At 32.5% G+C, this 20,130-nt stretch overlaps 1 protein-coding gene across 1 annotated transcript in view; it reads left to right on the top strand.

The window, feature by feature from the left end:
• Positions 1-1,967: 1,967 nt before the first annotated feature.
• LOC125053006 (BMP-binding endothelial regulator protein) overlaps positions 1,968-20,130 on the top strand; it is a 53,964-nt gene continuing 35,801 nt past the window's right edge. The window contains exon 1 of the mRNA XM_047654163.1: positions 1,968-2,230. The gene's annotated coding sequence lies outside the window, so the exon portion shown is untranslated. The remainder of the gene's footprint in view (positions 2,231-20,130) is intronic.

The raw sequence follows: 20,130 nt of genomic DNA, 5'->3' as shown, positions 1-20,130 counted from the left end.
TAAAAACCTATAAACATTATTATATACGTTTCATTCGGCTGTGTTGTATGTTGGTGTGAAAGCGAGGGTGTGCTCATGATGTAGGTAATCATAATCATATTCATCATGGAACATGATGTAATGGTTAAGCTAAAAAAACAAAAAACTTGGGTATTAAAAAGATTGGCGGAGAATTTATTGCCAGTTCTTCTCTTCCGTTCTACGCCCTTGATTTGAACACTGGCAGTAAATGTAAAATTAGAAGCATTACATATATATTTCTTTTTTTAACGTGCATAAGTGTACATTAGGTTACCTATATGAATAAATGATTTTTGAATTTTTGAAATCGACATGTGCCGGACAGAAGGCTGATTATGTACATAAAATAAAAATTATCAAAGAAACTAATGCGACCTGAGACCCAAACCCATAAAGGGTTGTAGCGCCAATGAATTACGATTATGGTTTTCTCAAATATTTCAGGCATTTATGACAGGCAGGCATGAATCTTAATGGAAAAATAAAGAAAATCCGATCGCCGCGGCGTCTCTAGCTACGTCACAGATATCAACCATTACAAATTCTTCATTGAAATACAATTTACACTAAAAGTAATTATTATCTACACCAAAGCTAGCATTTATCATGTTACCTAGAACTGATTTAGTTGTTCTTAATTGACTGCAAAGGCGCACCAACTATTATTTCTTAATGTTCGTATCTCCCACATAACCTATTGAAGTACTTAGTCAATAGTCAAGGAAAGCTTGTTTCTAAACTGCACAATCACCCCGCCTTAATGTTTATTTATTATGGTTTTTGCAAACGACATTTATCCCATTAAAATAATAGTCTTAGATTTCTGTTTTGTAAGAATTTTTGGACTCCTTGAACCTTTTGTGCCTGACACACGTCTTTGTTTATAGATCACGATGTTTTCAGTGGGCCAGTGTTGCTTGCGCAAGTAGAAAAATTCTGGTCCAGTCATTTAAATGCTGACCTCAAAGTAACAGCCGCTTGAACCTCTGCTGCAGCAGTTTGTGTAAAATTCTTGCCTTGCATCTAAACATATTTTTACCCGCTCAAGAATCTCTGAAAGATTCCCACGCATATAAATAAACGAAGCATATGTTCCATTTACCTTGGTCTCTAAGATGCCTCTTTTATTTCACAATAAAATTCCTAACCCTCCACTGATTATTAGTTTCATAATATTTTTCCACTTAAAGGGCGTTCACAGCTCTGCCCCAGAAATAGAATTCATGTAAATCTTAAAAACTGATGTGTCATTATTGTTTTGTATTTTGTGTGACAATTAAATTGATAAGGATTAGATATAAATGATGAGAATTATATTACAATAGGCGTAAGATTAGGCGCCCAAATATCAAGAATAATACATGTGTTCCAGCAGTGTGTTGTCGATCTTTTACAACGCATTTAACATGTTATGCTTGCACACAATGGTGGGCCAAATGTATATGAAATTCCATTATTAAGACGATTTAATTAATACGCAAAAGCGCAGATAATACATGAGTGCAATGTGCAATACCTATGTGATACACATCCTTCAGACTGACAACGACTTATCAATACTTATCTGGGACGTACTTATTTACGACTCGTAAATATGTGTGGTCGATAATTGTATCTAAACAATCGGGTGTGTGGTCCGATTGTTAAGCTGTGACAATTAGAATGACAGCAACCATAAAGCAGCATATGTCTGCTGTAGTCGTTGTACTTCAAAATTTAATATGATCTATGGTAGGAGCAATGCAATAATTATTTGTCATGACATGAAGTCGTGGTCACTGACCTTGAAGTTTGTCCAGTTTTTACTAAGAAGTACGTATGTGTATTCTTTGGCCTGGTATTTTGCTTTTTGAAATTTTTGACAGTTATCGAGACAGCCATGCTTATTGGCCTGGATGTAAGGAGGGTTCTTGTAGGCACTTCCTGTACGGCTGGCCCCTGGTGCTGGCGAGATTAGCGCAGGAGGCTGTAGGAACTGGTCCGGCGCACGCGCGGGGAGTCGCGCCGCGGCCGGCGAGTTAGCCGACCGGCCACGGTACACTCAGTGTCAGTACTCGGTTCGCCTTGCCGCAACCAACTAGCGTTGTTGAGACCTTGCGATCAAACCTCAAAAAATTTCGCACGTGAGTTCCACTTGCTGCTTGTTTTTGTGATAGTGTCGGGTGTGAAGTTCTGAATTGTATATTGACGGGATTTCTCATTTGTTAAGGTATTTTTTAATTATTATGCGTTTGTATAGTTTATTATTTAAATTTAAATAAAAGCTGTCCCTTAAAAATAAATGTTAAAAATACAATATTCACGTTTTGCACAGTAATTCTTTATTCAAGGCTTCGATAATTTTGCTTGACTTGCTAATTGATCCGGCATATTTTATTTTATAATCTACTTTAATGTTTAGTCATCGACGATAATCATTATAGAAATGATAATATGTATAAATTAGAAAATAATTTAGTAATTTACATAAATTTATTTTGACGATTATAAAAAAAAATATTTAGCGCAAAAGGTACTACAAAATATATAAATAATTTTAAAGGATTACAACGCGTTTAAATTTTGTTTAAATTAAAAATTTACACTTCAGTGTCAAAGTTGAATCTGAATACAATAAATTACTTTTTTTTAATAACAGTAATTCCTATTTTGTTACTGATAATTAAATGTATTAAACTATTATTAATTTATCTATATACAGTAGTCTTATTCAGTCTATTTTCATTAGGGTTATTTGGATGTCAGTAAAGATCCTACTTGTATATATAATATATAATTCTATTTATTAAATTAGCAAATCTAATTATCCTTATTTCTCTTTCAAAAAATCTGAAGGAACTGTATTTTTTTAAACGCCAATCAACTCACTTCGTAAAATCAAAAGGTGTTCAAACACTAATATAATGTTTTTAAAAAGTTGTACTTTTCATATAAATGTATGTGTTTAAGCTATCTTCAGTCTCAAATATAAAGCCAACAAACGCTTATAATTATGTTTTCCATGGCGTACTTATAGATAAGAATCTTCAATTAATAATATTTTTTAATGACTGTCATACGACTCCAACTTTGTATAATTGTGATCTTTCTTCTGCTTTTTCGTAACACAAATACTTTCGTCGTATTGCAAACTAGGTTTTTTAAACCTGGCTGAGATAAAATAGGAATTGAATCTATTTAAAGCGAAATTAATTTTCCTGTTCCGACGACAATTACTGTATGACTCTGTTCCTAGAATGAAGTCAAAACTTAAGTAAATGTTAATAAGGAAAACTAGCTCTATGACTTATTGACCAAACGAATATTTAATAACGCAAAGTAAAAACCTAAACGCACATGGCGTAATCGTAAGGTCCCGTGTTCTATTTCTGGCAAAACTCCGCCAACTTAACTTGTCGCGAAATATGTCCTGATGAATTTTTGTATAGTCTTTATACCTTTAGATAGTAAGTAAATATTGAAAATAATTTCATTAAACTTCGTTTATAAGTTCTACCTGAATTACAGTTAAATTTAAAGATCAAAATTTAACATAAGTTTTCGTATTTCCCACATTTTCCAAGTGTATGGTATTATGAATTATTTATATATTAGGAGAGTAACTTAACTGAAACGCTGGCTGAAGTCCAATTTATATAAAGGCAGTGTTGGCCCATAGCCATGGTTTATTATCCCGTGTATCCCTTTCATATATCTCATATCATATAACATAGTGAAGTTAAAAAGCTTTGCAATTAGTTTTAATTATCTTTTGTATGTTTATAGATGTAAGATTTTATTGTCATACCTTTTTTGATAAATAAACCTTATTATGGAGTATTATCAGAAATGTATTGAAAATGAATGTTAGCTTAGTGGTTAAAGCGTTTCTCGCGTGGTTGTGACTTTGGACCTCCGCTGTGTGTCTTTCATGCAAAATAATTGATATTACGAAAATATCGTAAGAAAAGAACATAATATGTCTTAAGACAAAAAAATCATCAACATTTATCAGGCACAGAAGCCTGCCCATAAACTATTATTATAGACATTATTATTATACACTTAATGATTGTCTTTTAATTTTGTTGGAACAGTACATATATATATTCATCATCATGATCATCAAAATAATTCGGTATAATTGCAGCACTGTCTCTTTCGATCACAGCGTAAACGCAATTTGCCAGAAAGAATCGAAAGACAATGTTGGTTAAAAGAATGCAATATGACTGATTTTTTTATGAATCAGATTTTTTTTGATATGAATTTTTCCGGAAATTCGAGCAAGAGCTAATTTTAAATTATAAAAAAAAAATACTAAATTACTCTTTACTATCCACTTACGTGAACATTGCAATTAAATGTCGTATAAATATTATTAACAATAAATGTATGTATGTATGTAATCAATGTGTGTAAATATGTGTATGTTAAGTAGTCGATATGTCAGTGACTACGAAACTAAAGCAATGTTTTCAGGAATCGAACCCAGGATTACGAGGCATGCGTCAAACCATTACCATAATATCGAAATTTTGTACTTAATTTTTAAATATAAAAATTACACTTTTTAGGCGCTGCTAGGCGACTCAGAAATGTCTGCAATACAACACAGGGAGAGACACTTAATATATCTATGACAAAACATATCTATGACGAACCGTTTCACCACATTCAGTGAAATTGTATGAGTCACACTTCAGCAGACTTCAGATGTTACCCTTACGCACAATATTAGTAATACACAACAATTTAATCGCATCCGGACTCCATAAATAGAATCTCTTCACTGATACGATTGTTCTGAATATTTAAAAATTCTGACTCATATTTGACAATGCGAGAATTCGTGTGACCATGATTGGTAATGGTAAAGTTCTCATAAGTATTTAACTAACTAAAGATTCATCCTTTTTCTTGAGATATGTATGATAATAATAAATCCTTTACTTGCAAAGGAAGTAGTATAATAGTGGAATAAATACACAATAAGTCCAGTCAAATTAGCAAATGACGAAATGCAAAAGATTAAAGTGTAAAACAAAAAACTTGGCGATTAAAAAGAGCGGCGGATAGTTTATTGCCAGTTCTTCTCTTCCGTTCTACGCCCTTGATTTGAGAACTGGCAGTAAATGTAAATTGGAAGCATTTAATGTATATTTCTTTTTTGACGTTCATAAGTGTACATTGTCTTACATTAATAAATGATATTTTACTTTGACTTTGACTTCATTAAAAATTCTTAAATTATTATAAACGTATATTATTCTTATATTATTATATAAGCTAAAAAAATATACGTCAGTATATCAAAACTTGTTCGTAAATGTAACAAGGATTCCTCGTACCTTTTAAAAAATTACAAGACAAGATTTTCATACAAATTTCCAAAACTTATAACTAGTTCTATAGTAGAGCTACTTACTAGCGTAGAGATTGGAACGTTAATAAGGGCCGGATTTAGGGGAGGGCTACCGGGGCTACAGTCCCACAAACATGAGTACCTTTGTCCAAACATGAGTATATTGTTCTTAAATAAAACATAAATTAATCTGTATTTATATATGATTGTTTAATACTACAATAATCTACTTGGTTTCGCAATAAACTATTGATTGAAAAAATCGACTGAAAAAATTTTCATTATTTCATTTTATTTTTAAAATAATTTGTGGCTAAGGAGTTGATCCTTCAATAAAATAATTAAATATTTTTATTTATGTGTTAATTATACACATTGTATAACAATTATCTCGGCTATTGTAACCACTTGGGAGCACATACCACCCTAAAGCTTACACAGGTCCTTTTCAATACGTAAAAGTACTTAAAATATTATTGTTTTATAATATAAAGATGAGGTTATCAAACATCAATTTTATAAAACATTTCATAAACTTTTCCTTTGTGTGCTGACGAATTATGTTAATATAAATCTAATGTTCTGTTCCAATTACCAGATAATTACAATTTTGTAATGCTATGAGGGAAATACCCTAGCTCTGTGCTTTACTATCTATCACGCGCCCGATTTAATCCCTTAATTAAACTGAATTAATCTAACAATAATAATATCTGTGCCTTAACATGCTGGGCACAGCCTACGATTTACTTTGATAAAAATATCGTAAAAAATATAATATAACATAAAATTATTATCTTTGTGATAATAGTTTTATATTATAGTGATAGTATAATACGTGGGCCTATATTAATAGGAATTTTTATAATTCATTTATTTATTATTATCCCAAACAGCCCCCATACTTTTCAAGAATCTTTGTATGAAAAGTTCATACAAACTTGACAGCTTAAAGTTTCTATAGACAACAAAGAACTTATTAAGCTTAAAGCTAAAAAGGCGGTAAAATACACATCTACATATATAAGTGTAGATTATACAATCACAAATATAACGTTTTACTAACAGTATTTAAATTAAATTTACATATGGGAACAGCGTATGAAGCTATTTAAAAAGCTCGTAAAGTTTTCTCCATAAACATTTAAACACCGAACATAACTAATTAACGCTAACTTAAGGCTAGACTAACTCTTGTTCTGTTGGACGAAGTCATTAATATCTTTTGACAGATTTACACACCACCTCTTGTCTGGCAAAATGCGGTGAGGTTTGCAATTTTATGTAAAAGGAACCCGCAATTTCATCTTTAGAACAGATGCTTTTTGTATCCGTTAATGACATTTCACAATCTCCTATCTATTATGTTCTGTAATTTTATACACTTTTTTAATCTGTGCTGAATGTAATCTTGTTTATGGTACACAAGGTACTATATAGATTTCGAGATCGGCATTATCATTAGATATATTGTTATTTAATACTTTTAGGGCACTATGCAGCCGAATTTATTAGAATGTATTTAATAACTATAAGTAAGGGGCCGTTCAAGTATTACGTAAGCAGATTTACTGTAATTTACCCCCCACACCCTCTCCCTTCTTCTTGTCCGTGAAATAATAGTATATAAACGTATTAAATTTTTGTAGGAATCCTCAAAATGCATTTCCTTTTCAAGCATGGACAATGTGTGGGTAATATTTGTAAAAAAAGTAAATATAATAAGCTAGTAGACCTCCATTGGATATTTCACTATCTCCTGTGTCTATTATGTTCTGTTATTTTATATTACTTTTTCACTTTTTTAATCTGTGCTAAATGCAATCTTGTTTATGGTATACACCTAGGTCTAGGATGTGTCAATAAATGTTAGCGACTTTTTAAATATGTATAGTTAATTTAAACGCGCTACAATTTTTATTGATTCTTTATGACCAATTCTTTATAACGCGTGATAAAATAACAATGAATTTTGTGAAATATAATTTGTATGACGTATGAGACAATAATTTGAAGAATTCGATATTATCAGTGTGTCATCGATTGATTGTGTTTGTTGAAACGATATCTCAATTGCCTCTTGATTACGGCGAAATTCCACAAGTGGGAGCATACGTCATCGATTTAGATTTTTCATAATAATTGTTAGTATTATTCATATTGATAATAAGACGAAAACTCACATAAAATGTTATAATCATTAGGTATACAAAATAAAACAGTGGCGCTAAACCATTTTCGGGTCTGGGATTTCTGTATCTGTTTCATGATCATTTGTCAATCTTAGGTTATTACTTATTAGCCTCTTGTGCCTGACACACGTCCATTTTTTTTTGACATGTCGGTTTTCTCACGTTGTTTTCCTTCACCGTTCGAGCGAATGTTAAATGCGCAAATAGAAAGAAAGTCCATTGTCACAGCCGGGGATCAACCTACGACCTCAGGGATGAGAGTCGCACGCTGAAGCCACTAAGCCTACACCCCTCTTTTTTCATAATCATTATATATTATGTTTTATTTTTTTTGGTTTTTCATGTAGTTATGTTAGTCATTATGAAAAAGCGGCTTAAAATCGTGAACCTTAAAAATACGTATCAAGGTTTTAGGGTAAGATTTTGGAGAAGAAAATACACTTTGTATGTGTCAATTGTGTCAATACTACACGCAAACTTTGACTCCGGTATAAAATTCTATATATTTTTGACATACACATATGGAAGTCAAACTGAGCGATCTTCAGGATCTTAGCAACTCCGCCCAACCGGACACTCCGTCAATGTTCCGGGTGTTTCAGCGAATGATGAAAAAGTTAAAAAGCATATTAAGAATAAATAAATGAGAATTTTGATAATTTCTATCAATTATGATAATATTTGCAACAAGATAATTGGTTAAACCAGAATTGATAGCCCATATTTCTATGATTAGGGTTTACCACAGATTAGAAAAACTAGTTGTAACTTGACAGTGGGATTAAAAACAGATAAGATAAAATTATATCTAATTTAATGAAATTGGTTTACAGCTCTTCAATTTATTCGTTCATTTCCTGTAAGATTTTTATATTCTGTACTGATAATTTTTTCACGTGTCCATATGATGATTTCTTTTCTCTATTTTTTTGAGAAATAATTATTTTATATGATACAGTGTTTACAATACTCTTAACCTACAAAATAATAATAATAATTAATATAAAAATAAATAGAAAATTAAAGCAAATTTAAAAAGTTTGATCCCTGTGGTATTGTACCATTGAGGAAAGCACCAGCTCTGGGGCTCCGGTACTATCTACCAGGCGCCAACTTACTTCTTTAATTAGCCCCTGTACACTTGAACCCCAGGACCCAAGAGTCTCTACTTCAAAGGGAACAACATCAAAATTGGAAGAAAAATCATGTGTCCAATTCACACGTGGTAGAAGTGAAACCTTCAAAAACAAAGTTTTTATAATTAAAATATGTAAATTAGACTTTTTCTCTATCTAAATGTAGGATCTTTTCTTTAAAAAAAAATATATTTTAATGTTAAATTTTTATTTATAACTTTAATATCAATCTATAACTTGGTAAAAACTAAAATAATAAAAGTTTGAAATAAATTCACAAGATCCAACGTGGGAGAAAATGAGATAGGAAGCATTATATAGTGTATAAACTTTTAATTAAGTGTAGTACGAATTTTTCACTTCAAAAAGTTTCTATAACTAATGATTTGTAAATAAAATTGATAAATAATCTAATTTTATAATTAAACTACTTACTTGACTTACTTATTTAATTTTCATCAAATCTGGTTTTTTATTTCAGAAAATGTTCAAATACACACTAATTTAAAGTTTATACACTTCTCTCTCACGCCAAATCCTATTAATTTATGTGTCTGTCTCTTTTTACTGTCGCTTTTTCCGTTGCATCCGGTTTGAAATCACAACGATTCTAAAGAAATTTATTTTTTATACCTAATTTTGCATTTGCTTCGTACATTCCAAGTTTTCATCATAGGTATATATTGAAAGAGCTACTAAAATTGAATTACGATGACGACATTAATGCTCTTTGTTAGGGAGTGGAAGCACTAAGCAGTAAACGAATTATTGGGCCAATAATTGTCTACTATGTAAAATCAGTGTAGGTTTTACACAGTAGCGATATGTCGATAGATTACTATCTACTTAGATCTCTAGATTACTAAACTTACTAGTTTCGAGAATAAAATTTTAGCGAACTATGACTCCTGTATGTTACATTTTTGACGTAGGCGTGTCATTAGCGCTAAGTCTCGTTTCTGAATCTTAAGTCTCTAGATACCCCAGCTATCCCATCATTCCATTTGTCCGTCCTTTCCGAAGAACGCGTTTTGGTCAAAGCTCACCCATGTCCAGATTGATCATTCTGATAAACGAGCTAGGTCTGGATATCCATAGTTGCTCCCCTCACACTATAAAATCGATTTTCGTTTAGTTTTTGTAATTGTAATTGTTTTGTTTCTCTTCGTGTATATCATGTTTGCCTATAAGTGCTTGTCACATTGAAAATTATATATTGTGGTACTTTTACTAAAGTATTTGTGTGCCAGCGTTGGCAAGCTTTTTTAAATAAAAAAAAAATCTCCAGATGTACTTACATCTTAATAAGTGTTGGTTGTAGTCCAAGTAAACTTCAGTTAGGCAATTTAAACTAGGTGTACCTCGAAGAATAGCTCGTTACGATCATGATTGTGTAATTAAGTTGCGACATTTACTAGTTCATTGCTTATATTTGTGTGTAGCAATTTCGCTACTTGAAATCGATAGGACTTTAATATATAAAATACACATATACAATTTATTTAATAGTATTAGAACTCTCTAGTAGTAGATGACTAAGTTGTTGATTATATTTTATATAAAGTAGGCTTTTCAAAAAAAAATTAAAGGCATACAAACACAGTATTAGACGCAAGTCGATAAATTCTGATTTCACCGAAATTGATTTCTAAAATTGAACCTAGGACAAAATGAAACACGCCTAAGGCTAGTTTGCTTGAAAAGTAAGCTTATTGACTAAAAAGCTATTAAATCATATATAGATTTCATAGTCAAACGTAGAAATATAATTATCACTTAAGAAATTATAATCTTGTAACTTTTTATCATAACTTTACACGTGTCAAAGTCGCGTGTCGCTCAGCTGTTTTCACCACTGGTTAGAGATATTTTTTTACATATCATACTTACTACAGCCATTTTAAATCTAATAAATGTTTATTTTGTAGAGACATGGTAAAATATCAATTGCCAAACTTATATACGGACATAATTTTATTAATTTTTTTTTATTTATTAACTTACATTAACAGTACATAAAAAACAGGTAACATTAATTTTTTGGGCGGCAATATAGCAACAAGCGATCTGTTCCAGACAACCTTAGTAATAAAAGGGTTAAAGTGACTTCTTGCATATGCATAGAAAAATATTAATAACAATGTAGAATTATACAATTATTAAACAAAAACAAACGCAAGTTAAAGTTCAAGAATCACAAAATGCAATTAAAAAATAATAAAATAGTACATCAATTACAAAATGTACGATTGAGTAGATGGATGGATATAATAATTGTTATCTTTTTATGCAACAGGACATTGTTTAAGATGTTTAAGAGGTCGGGAATAGAATCGTATTCCAAAACTATTGGAGATCTTAATTGCCCCAAAAGTATGAGCTGGGAAATGGAATTTTGAAAATTTTATAGGTATCGAAGTTAAGCCAAGAAGAACTCACCTAAATTTTACGGTGTAGCTACTGTTGAATGGAGTTTAAAAATGTTGGTTTTGGCTCGGCGACAATCTGGCTGCGTGGGCCTATCAGTTGCACCGAGGTCGCCCGCTCACCCCACTATCGCTTGTGCCTCATTAACTCTATTAATAAATAATTCATCTTGTATCCCTATTGTTCTGCAAAATTCATTGAGAACTCGTGCTTTCGACGTATTGTCGCTTGTTTGTTTCTTTTTACGTCTCACGCCAATGTTTAAAGAAGTGCAGGACAATGAACCGCGGTTCAAGGCAGCTGTAACTGTCTTGATTTTGTACTTATTTATATGACTTTAAGCTGTAGTGCTTCAGAGTGATTACAGTAGATTTACTGTATTCCTTGTTCACTGTAAAACATTATTTGTATAAATTATAGCTATTGGCCCTAAACTTAAAGACAGTCTTTTTATAAGAAAGATCTGTACTTTTACCACAACCTTTGAGGTCTGTTCAGATTTCTGTATCTGTTCTGTGTTCTGTATCACTCCAAGAATAGAATAGAATAGACAAGTAGGTGATCAAGCTTCTGAGACTCGACACACCGTTGACTTTTTGGGTCTAAAACATGCCTGGTTTCCTCGCGATGTTTTCCTTCCGATAGAGTGTTAAATTCGCACGTAGAAAGTAAATTGCACAGCCGCGGATCGAACCTACGACCCGCCTTGAAACCTCTAGCCCTGTAGCAATTTAAAAATCTTACACAGTTATAAAGCTATGTCATCGACTTAGGTTAAAACCTAAATATTTTTAAAATTTCCAATAAATATTTTAAATCCAGCCAAGCGTAACCTATACATCTACTGTATTATAAGGTATCTACAGTACTTTTAAGAAGCAACGTCATTTTATACTGGATCTGTTGCACCGAGGCACAATAACATTCCTGTCTTGAGCTTATTAAAGCGGTGCTGTTAACTTTTAAATGAATATTATCATTGAATGGCGAACATATAAGGAAACTACTAATCATCGAACGCTTTACTTTTATAGCAATATGCGGAATTTATTTACAAAAATATCTCGTTTAAACTGTCTTGTTATTAGATTTATATAACATGTTTCTAACGCGTAATTTATTGCACAATTTACCTTAAATTAGTTTTGTATGTTGCGAGTTGCTGTCTTTCTAAGATATATTAACGCATGACTTGTTGAGATGCAATAGACTACAAATGACGGAGGTATATTTTTTCTGTTTTTATTCATTTTTAGTCTGTGCTTAAAGCCAAATACAGATGGTAACATTGTTTGTAGTATCTGTGATTAAATATTAAATCATTAATCTATTATAATTGAGAATTTTTGGTTTGGACAAAACGGGACTTACCAGTAAAACATATTATCTTACTTATCTATAATACAAATAATGTATTACTAAGTCAAAGTACTAAATAAATATGTAAAGTTGTTTTAACCTAATTAGGTCATTATAGGGTGTACTGTGAACTCAATTTTTAATGTTGGTAATACCTATGAATCATAATTTTTTGTTCTTTGTCTTTCGCAAATGCAATGACTAATGAAATGAAATCGCTATTTTTAATAATTTTATAATTGAATTATGACATTTCCGAATAATGTATAAATTGTTTTTTTGAAAAAAGGTTTTTAGGTTTCTATTCGTATGTACTAAAACAAGAGAACAAAAGGATAAGGCAAAGATTAAATTGATTAAATTTTAAAGGAATATTTTCTTTAATAAAACCATTTCAAGAAAAAAGCGTACCGATTCTTAAAAGGCAACGCACTTGCGAGCCCTCTGGCAATATGAGTGTCCATGGGCGACAGCGGTATCACATAACATCAGGAACCTCCTGCCCGAATGTTACAAAACAATTGAATGGCCAAAATAAACAACTTTAAGTTTGCGACAACATTGTACTTTAGGCCAACTGTCTATCGCTATATCTAAATTTATTACTTGACAGCTTATAATACATTTGCAATATTTGGATTTGCGGCTAACTTCACTCACAAATTTTTGTTTACAAAGAACGCTTAATGGATATGTTATGTTCAGGCCTGTTAATTGAATTAGCCACTTGAAGTTGCCTCTCATTCAACAGCTCATTGTTTAACGCAACGAATGCTCTATTAGCGATAATGGCTTTTAATATTTAAATTTGGAAACTGCTTGCAAAAAGGGGTGTGGCTATACTTGCAAATGCCCGTGGTTTAAAAACAAAACGCAGCTTTTACTATCCAAGGTCTTTTTTGTTAAATGTTATATGCAATAAAGCTTTTGTTGTGTAAAACCTTCTTTTGTCCTTTCCACTTAGCATTTAACTATAATCGAAACGTTTCGGTGTAAATTATAAAACATAAGTGAGCGGTTTGCTTGATCTAATTTTGCCATTACAAACAAAAGATAATTATGGATTCTTCTCCAATATTTGCCAAGATTATCTCACTGCAGCGGCTGACGATAGCGGTTATCACAGTGAGATCAGTGTTATTTTAGGAGAATTCACCACATCCAGTGTTTTTGCATACAAATGTCTCTAGATGTCACGCGAGTGGCTATAAACCGTGACCACGAAGCGTGACTTGAAGCCATGATCCTATAATTGGCAGATTCAAGCCGCTAACCTAACCGAATAATTGGCCGAGCAGGTAAACGTAAACAAGGAAGCGAACGGAACTACACCCTACGGTGGTCCCGCCCTTCGAGCGAACTTGTTGAGCAAAAAACCCGATCTTGTTTCGAGTACAGTTAGGTGGAGCATTAAGTAATCTGAGCTGAGAGAGCGGAGATAATGTTGCACGTGAAATATATCCGAGAGTTTTTATTGCGGCCGCGGACTGGTATGTGCGAAGAAATTCACTTCGACCTTGCGTATTGTTACTGTGAAAGTACCACGGAACCTGGTTGAAGCCACTCTTTCTCAATAATATTATTAACTGCTATTTGTATATCTTATATATATCGTCTATCTGACTCTTTTTGGCAACTTTTGAAGGATAAATTAGCTGGAAATAAGTATGATTAATCTAAACTAATAAAAGATTTTATGCTTGGTTTAATGCCTTTGGTCTTGATTGGTTTTGAGAAAAGCTATGGCAAAGACCAATAGCAGTAATGATCAAAGCACCAAGTCATTCAGAAGCAGCAGTGGCAAAACTAAAGTAGCCACGGATCGCCAAACTTTGAATTAGAAGATGACACTATAAGAAGACCAATGAAAATATTACAAAAACGGGATAAGTTATAATTTTTTTAGATTCAGTTACAAGCTCTGCGTAATGTTGTTGAATATACATTATAACTATACTATAACTTGATAATAATTTTTATTCAAAAACGTCGATTTCCAACACGAAAATCGAGGGTAAAAAAAACGAAAAATTCTGATAAAATATCGCATAAAAATGTATTTTCTTTATCGTTGATTTATAATTACATACCATTTTATTGAATGAATAAAATATGTGACATTAATTGTATCACCAATTGTAAATATTTGGAAAGTTATCAAGTAGGTACGATAAACAAATCAAGCCAGAAACGTATTTTTATCATTGAATATCTATTTTATTTAGGGCTGAACACAAAATGCCTAGACCTAATTTCATATAAAAAAGTATATTTTATATAGATCCCGAAGTCTCGGTTAAAAGTTGGCAAGGTATGGAGAAAAGTCAGATATTAAATATGATAAAATAGATATGTTATAATAACAAGCGTAGGTAATTTTAACATCAGGTCATCATCAAAAGTAAGGGCTTCTAAATTTAAACACGCCTTTGCGTGAGTCTGACCTATAACGTGGATTAAAAAATTAAACAGAAATTTAATAATGTCAGACATTAATAAATTATTAAGTATTTAAATTTTGCGTGGAATTTTGGTTAAGTAATTAAAGACACGCCCACTGTTAAGTAAAGATGTGTCATGATGATGTGATACTCTCAAATAAATTTATATTAAAAAGGTTTACACTACGAGATTTCCCAAACATTAAAAGCTGTACCACCCGTAGTTGAATATACGTTTGTGTCAAAGTCTAGTACGAAAAACTTCTTCAGCATTGGGACAATAACGGGCCACTGTCACCTTAATAAACATCTCTTTGTCCTTGGAAAACAGACACTCCCTTGCGGGTTTGTTTCAGCGCAGAGGAATCAGTCACCCACGTAGTCCTGGAATGCGTGGCTGTGGTTTCCCAACGAACAGAAATCCCAGTGCTCAGGAAACTTCTGATTCTGGAGGAAGCTAGGCTGGCTTAATTAGTCAGGATTTTACGCACAATGGGCGACAAAGTGCTTAAACTGAGTCCTCACTACATACATACTTTTGACTGACTCCATTAAAGCATTAAATATTGTTTATTTTAATTGACCTCAAACGAGAAGTGTCTAACTATTTGAGCCTTGAGGATTCTAAAGAAATTTTGCTATTAGTTAAGCTAACTTCATATAAACCACATCTTTAACCACTTACTTAAAAAATTATTGCTATCGATTCAAAACTTTATACCTACATTCACTAACAACCTTTAGCAACATCTTCTCAACCTGTCCTATGCTGAAACAGAAAGTATTCTTCTTGTGCAACAGTAGTTTATTTATAAAATTCTAATTGTTATGTAGAATTTATTAAGTCAAGTATCTAAAATAATTAATAAATTAATTGACTAGCTGCCCACGACACAAGATGGAGGCTTATGTACTCTCTCTTTTAACTATACATCCTTTTTTTGTGTAATAAACTGTTTTTCTTGCTCTATGTGAATAAATAATAAAAAAATCAGTGGTGCTACAACCTCTTTAGGTCTTGGCCTCAGATTTCTCAATCTGTTTCATGATCATTTTTTAATTTAATTGGCAAGTAGGTGATCAGCGTCCAGTGCCTGACATACGCCGTCGACTTTTTGGGTCTAAGACATGTCGGTTTCCACACTATGTTTTCCTTCAGAGCAAATGTTAAATGCGCACATAGAAGGAAAGTCCATTGGTGCACAGCCGGGGATCGAACGTACGACCTCAGCTATGAGAGCTGAAGCCACAGACCAATACTGCTATTCTCTATGTGCATGCAAATCTAAAAAAAAAAATGCCTACGCATGCATATGGAGTAAATATGTAAAACAAAAGACTATAGCGCTTTCCGTTTGTGATTGTTCAGAAACATCTCTAATCATAATCACGATGACATGATGCGTCATGATTTCCGTTTTCCTAATTACAACCAAACGGTTGTGGCCTTTCTTAAAAAACGTTTCTACTAAAGACGCTTACAACAAATAATATACTAGCTTGTCCTACAGAGGTTGTATAACAAAATTGGGTTGGAATTTGATTAACAGAATCAAATGCCTAATTGGGAATCATCGAAGGTTTCATTAGTGGTAACTAGTGCTAATTATGTCGTCACGATGTTTAGGGACTGTTTTTTCAATAATTAGATAAAATATGCCAGCCCAGGGTTCATTAATACAAACTAGAATATTGTGAAAAATAAAACAGCATATAGTTACCGATCGGAGGTATTGGATTCGTTGAAACGATTAATAATTACCATTTAATTAATGAACAATTTATTTCGACGGAAATGTTTCTATGCCCAAACAAGTATTCTTTTATAATTACTATATTATTATAGAATTCTACTAACAATTAAGTAGGCAGTATATTAATAGGGTTACTACTCTTTGTCTTCATTGTTTTAATTATCACGTAATATAACTAATATGAAGTATTTATCTAAGCTATGTATGATATCTCTGACCTTAGATTGCCATTGTACATAATAATTCCACTATAGTAATTAAACAGTATTTAATTGAAGTAAACTTTGCCACGGCGCACATTTAATTCACTTGCATAAAGAATTAATAACGATAATAATACAAAATATTAAAGCTAGACGCACTAATTTTCAGTTCCCGTACAAGTCATTATTATGCATTATTTAAATCAACATTCAATTATCTCTTGTGCATAATTGTTTGTGAATGTTGTAGTGAGACTAAAAACGTCGTTCTTTTGTCGACGGCTCGTGTGATTGGTGCAATAAGTGAGCGAGCGTCTTTTGTGTGCCGTTTTATATTTATCAAGCTCAAGTTCCGTGTGTGGAGTATTGCATCTTTGAGCCGGTGCTGCCATATGTCATCTGGGTGCCTTGGATGCAGTGGTGTTACAATAGGGTGGCAGGGCTGGCAAAATGCCACGGGCCCCCGACCCAAGAGGGGCCCTGCCCAAGAGATATTATGTTCTATGGATGAATGTGAAGTCTCTAATACGCATTGGGCTAGCGTGGGGACTACAGACCATTCTCTCTCGCCTAAGAGAGTTGGCCTATGGCCATTAGTGGGACATGTACAACGTGTAATTCAGTTCAATTCTCGAAGTGTATTAAAATTAAACTGAGTACAGCGTGACGATTTTTATGCTGATAGGGCCCTATCAAAAGAATTTGCCACGGGCCCAAGATGGTATAGTTACGCCACTGCTTGGGTGCTATTGAGAGGCGGGCTAAGTGAATCATAGTCAACTTCTCTCGTTGAATCTCAACTCTTGAGTCTTGGCCATCGCAGTTCAGTTACCTGCCTTTCAGTCTTCTATAGATTGCACTTCGGAGAATGCTCCATTGAATCACACAATCTGATTCCGTCATCTCCTTTCAAACAACGCTCATCCAGAAACCCGCTGGAGTTTCACGCCCCTGTACGATTTGGTTCGTCGTTTCTTATAAAACAGCAAAGGAATGGAATTCCCCTTGCCCCCTTCCATCTTCCCTAGACAGTATAATATTGGTTCATATAAGCGGCGGTTAAACAGGCATCTCCTGGCGTGCCCTTCATTAGGCCACATCTCACTTTACATCAGGTGGGATTGTGGACAAACGTCCAGTTCTGTATAAATCTCACCCCTCTGTTGTGCCTGCTGTTTGTCTTCTGTACCAGAAAAAGCCTCCATAAATGATTATAAGGCTCAAAGACATAGACTAAAGAAACTCTTGTTGATATCATATTATGATAAAATTTATTTAGCATTAACAATTAAAATCATATAAAAATCAGTTAAGTCCTTAAGACACTAATATTCCTTTAAGAGCAATTTTTTTCTCGGTCTCGTTTTTAAACTAATGATTAGCAGGTGGAAGCTAATCATCCTTTGTAAATCTAATAGTTTAATTATTAGATCGAAACATATATTTGTAGTAGCGCAATTTCTAAATTGAACGTATTGTTAATTACGTTATTACTTTACAATTAAGTTATAATGCAACAATGTAATTAAGAACTTATCAATTGCTTAACGTGTTCGAGGAAGGGGTATTGTATGGAGATTCCGGACACAGCAAAAAGGTTTTAGCGAATGCTTACTATAATTTCCTGGACAACTTGGTGGCCCGAACGCTCAGTTATAAGTTGTGTGTGGCCTGTACATAGTGTTTGTGCAATGATTTTACATTCGGGCAACATTGAGAGACGAACTAAGGTAATGGAAACATTTTACGCGATTTTTTAATAGTGCTTAAAAAATAATGAAAGCTGTTAAATGTTAACGTGTAGTTACTATACAAATGAATAAAACTTGTTTAAAAAATTTAAACGCGTTAAAAAATTTACCCAGCAAGTTTTATATGGGCTAATAAATTTTTGTAATGATCTTTAAATTTAGTTTTACTGTTATTTTTTGTGTGTTTTAATTGTGGAATTGTTTAGTTTTGTTTTTTGTGATTAATGCCAAGAATTAGTATATTTATACTATAAGCTTTTCTGTAAGCTTCGGATACAATTAAAAGCTCCTGTAGTTTAAACAGAAAATGGGGTTTATAAAACCATACACTACTTTAAAAGTTTAAAGTAGCCATTATAAATTCCATTGTCCGATTACATTATTATTAGTCGTGTTGATGGAATAAAAAGTAAAACAATGCATAAAGCGGATGTAGGATCTTCTGTTTTGTAATCTAAAGAAACGTCTCTGGTATTACAGGAAATCAATTGAACTTCTTACTGCGCTGTTAATAACTTCTTGCGACGAACTTTCTTATGCTCTAAAAGTTTACTTTTAAGAAGCTTTAGCCAGTCAATTAAATTGCGGTCATTTTACGTGATCCTTATTCCAAGCTAAAAAACAATGGTAATTGCAAGAACTAGAACAATTAATGTTGCTGACGACTTTTTAGCTTAATTAATAGAAATTGAGTCGATTTTTAAAATTTGTATTAATTTTAGTTGGGCTAGTTATGTCATTGTCGTGAAGGTTTGGTTGATATGAAAATAATAAGTATTGTTATGCTAAATGAAAAAGAAAAAAAAAACTAATGGCCTCAGGTGTGTGTGTGTTTCGTGGTCATGTTTTTTTTTCTAATAGGCAAGTAGGTGATAAGCCTTCTGTACCTGACACTTCTTTTTGGGTCTAAGGCATGCCGGTTACCTCACGATGTTTTATTTCACCGTACGAGCAAATGTTACATGCGCACATAGAGAAGTCCATTTCTGCACAGCCGGGATTGGAACCTACGACCTAAAGGATGAGATTCACACCCTGAAGCCACTAGGCCAACACTACTACTATAGATGCTAAATGAATGATGATAAACAATACAAAATATTCAACCGCCTTAAAAAGTAGTAGCGTATTACGAAGATATACATCTTATTGTTGTTAGTTGTATTATAAATAGATAATTGAAACTATTTAATTGAAAATATTGGTTTGATTATTTATTTTAAACATAAAAATGTAAAACTCGTTTTCAAACAACAAGTTTCAGAATACAACGATAGTTTTTTTTTAAATTGCAATTTCTTCTTTTTGTTTTAAAGCATCATACTAAAAGACAATTTCAAATAACAGTGATAATAAGCACATTTTATTTATTAATGAAAACATTTTCATTGCAGAAATATGTGTCGTTTTTTGTAACATTAATTACGTTAACAAAATTACAATTACTAATACAAATAGTTCTAGTACCGTTTTAAAAATGTAGTTGAGCGAATTCATTAGGT

This window comes from Pieris napi, chromosome 10 (assembly GCF_905475465.1).
Source record: "Pieris napi chromosome 10, ilPieNapi1.2, whole genome shotgun sequence".
NCBI classification, from domain to species: Eukaryota; Metazoa; Arthropoda; class Insecta; order Lepidoptera; family Pieridae; genus Pieris; species Pieris napi.
The sequence above is the reverse complement of the archived record's forward strand: the minus strand, read 5'-3'. Positions and strand labels throughout refer to the sequence as shown.